This window comes from Ceratotherium simum, chromosome 6 (assembly GCF_057802395.1).
Source record: "Ceratotherium simum simum isolate JZ-2026a chromosome 6, ASM5780239v1, whole genome shotgun sequence".
Classification (NCBI taxonomy): Eukaryota; Metazoa; Chordata; class Mammalia; order Perissodactyla; family Rhinocerotidae; genus Ceratotherium; species Ceratotherium simum.
The window spans coordinates 9,679,967-9,683,053 of record NC_141905.1 but is presented as its reverse complement, the minus strand read 5'-3'; the positions used below and the strand labels follow the sequence as shown (position 1 = coordinate 9,683,053).

At 39.0% G+C, this 3,087-nt stretch overlaps 1 pseudogene; it reads left to right on the top strand.

Annotated features, from left to right (window-relative positions):
- The first annotated feature begins 581 nt into the window (after positions 1-581).
- On the top strand, positions 582-1,317 carry LOC101402534 (RAD9, HUS1, RAD1-interacting nuclear orphan protein 1 pseudogene; annotated as a pseudogene).
- The last annotated feature ends 1,770 nt before the right edge of the window (positions 1,318-3,087 follow it).

Genomic DNA, 3,087 nt, shown 5'->3' with positions numbered 1-3,087 from the left:
ATTTTTGTGTGTTAATCTTGTATAATGCCACTTGCTGAATTATTTTTTAGATTTAATCATTTTTGTGGATTCTTTGGGATTTTATACATGTAACTCCACCCCAACTGTCATCCATCACCTTAGGCAGCATCAGTCTATAAATATTTTTGACAGATGTTCACAAGGAAGCAGCTTGGGCACTGGGTGAATTTCAAATTAGCTGTAATATACAGATAAGCCTTTTGAGCTGTGCCATCAGACAAGTCAGACAAATAAATTATAACTCTTTGTGAATGAGATCTGTTGTGATTCTTCTAGTATTGGAAATGTGGGCTATTTGATTTCTTTTATTCCTGAGCTGGAGAGTAGGGACTGTGATGAGGGCAAGTTAAAGATGTTAAAAAGATGCTCAACATGATTCATTATTAGGGAAATGCAAATCAAAACCAAAATCAGGTACCTCTTCACACCCGTTAAAATGGCTATTTTAGGATAGGAGCCAGGGCGCCACTAGGTGGGCATGCGTTGGAATTGGAGCCTCTTCCCCAACCTAACTGCAACCAGCATCATGTGGTTACTAACTACTCTTTATTCACCTATTGATGCCTCCCAGAAAAAAATACTGTCAAGGTTCCCAGAAAGTCCAGCTTCTGCTCCACCAACAACCACTGGACGGCCACAGGCATTGCTATGGATCGCCACAGCTTCCCTTCACCCACATAGATAGGTGCCCAGCAAGCCCATTGACCACAACACCATCACTTCCTGAGTATTGCCTCAGTTTGATACAGCGGCAGCAGACTCATTCCCAGCCTACCAGAAACATCATCACCAGTATCAGGCAAGACATTCCAGTTGATAATCTACCACCTCCAAGTTTCTACATTGAACATTTGAGAGAGTCCATATTCTTCCAGTTCAGCCAAACTTGGGATCCGCTTAGTCAGAGAGTGCCCCAATCAATCAGAAAAGGACATTTCCGGAAGGCCCTTAGTTCCAATGCTCAGTTCCCAAAGCTGTGGTGAACTGTCAGCACATTCACTTCAGAGTTACTTTATGTGTTCATTCCACCTGATATCCAGACCCCAGAGTCATCTTTTGTGAAGGAAGAGTCCATTCCCCAAGATCAGAGGGAAATAGCCTTCCAAGCTGCTCCCTTCACACCATACTCCCAAGAGACTAGAGCCTGGGCCTGTTCTGTCTGAGAAGTATGGGATAAAGGTCATTTGGAAGAGACCACACCTTTATACTTACCTCAGAGAAAGAGGGAAGCTAGTCAAAAGCCAGTTCCTGAAAAACTGACTGGATTTCTCAGGCATCAGTAGTCTCAAGAAATTGATTGATGGTTTTCAGAGTTGCTAAAGTCACTTTTCTGGCTCACAAGAGAGTACATCAATAGAATAAAATGGGAATAATACCAGCAACATCAGTAGAAAAAAGACATTTTAGCTAGAGCCTTAAAGTCGTAAGGGAATTCAAGTCTCAGATTTGCTTTTTGTGTGTGTGAGGAAGGGCTGCCTGAGCTAACATCTGATGCAAATCCTCCTCTTTTTTGCTGAGGAAGATTGGCCCTGAGCTAACATCTGTGCCCATCTTCCTCTACTTTACATGGGACACCGCCACAGCGTGGCTTGACAAGCAGGGCCTCGGTGCGTGCCCAGGATCCAAACCTGCAAACCCTGGGCCGCTGAAGCAGAGCACGGGCACTTAACCGCTTGTGCCACCGGGCCGGCCCCTCAAATTTGCTTTTTAAAATATCGTTGTAAACAATTTTTAGTGTTGTAAACAGTTCATTTCATATTTTTCTTGTATTAACTGTTTAAAATTTTTAAATGTCTTTTAGTAACTGCTTAAAATGTGTGTAAATAAATGGTTGCAGAAAATTTGGGGGAGAACCCTGCTTTTGACTATAAATAATGCAGCAATACTGCCCCATCCACAAAAGATCTTTCTTAATTGTTTCCTTCAACTACTAATTGACTTTAATCACCTCATTCAAACTAATTCTTTCCACATTTTTGAGTACCAGCTCTTTGTCAGGCTCAGTGTCGACCTCCTCTATGACCTGATGGATGGAAAAAATCAAAGCAAACTCTGTGACTTTTACAGTGGAGCTGCTACCTCTGCACTCTTGGCTCATCTGCTGAGAGAGCAAGATGAAGGAGGGCAGCAAGCCTTGTTTTAGTGAATATAATAGGATTGGGGAGATAAAGGGGACTTAGGTAAGTTACTTCAGTTTGCTATGTTTTAATTTTTTGTTTCCAATCGAAGAAATCTGTAAATATTAAATAGGTGGGAAAATGATTTCTTGTAGTTACTGTTTAAAATGTATGTAAATAAATGTTGGAAGTTTTCAGAGAAAAAAATAGCTATTTGAAAAAAACCTGAAAATAACAAGTGCTGGGGGCAATATGGAGAAATTGGAATGCAGGTGCATTACTGGTAGGAATAATATGATATTTCCTTAAAAATTTAAATGATTAGTACCATTATCCATCTATTTCACTTCTAGGTACATAGCCAAAAGAATTGAAATCAGGGACTCAGACACTTGCACATCACTGTTCATAGCAGTGTCATTCACAACAGCCAAAAAGTGGATACAACATAAATGTCCATTAACAGATGAACGGATAAACAAAATGGGGTATAGACATTCAATGAAACATTATTCAGACTTAAAAAGGGATGAAATTCTGACGTATACTACAACATGGATAAATCTTGAAAACATTATGCTAAGTGAAATAAGCCAGACACAAAAGGACAAATATTGTATGATTCTATTTATAGGAAGTACCTAGTATAGGCAAATTTTTAAAATAAATGTTCCCAGGAGATGGGGGAATTGGGAGTTATTGTTTAATGGGTACAGAGTTTATGTTTGTGATGATGAAAAAGTTCTGGAAATCAATATTTGTGATTGTTACACAACATTGTGATTGTACTTAAAACCACTGAAATGTACAATTAAAAATAGTTAAAATGGTAAATTTTATGTTATGTATATTTTACCACAATGAAAAAAATAAATTGAACTACAGAGAGAAAATAGACTGAATAAAATGATGCAGGGGTCTGTGGGACAAAAACAAATGATCTACCATT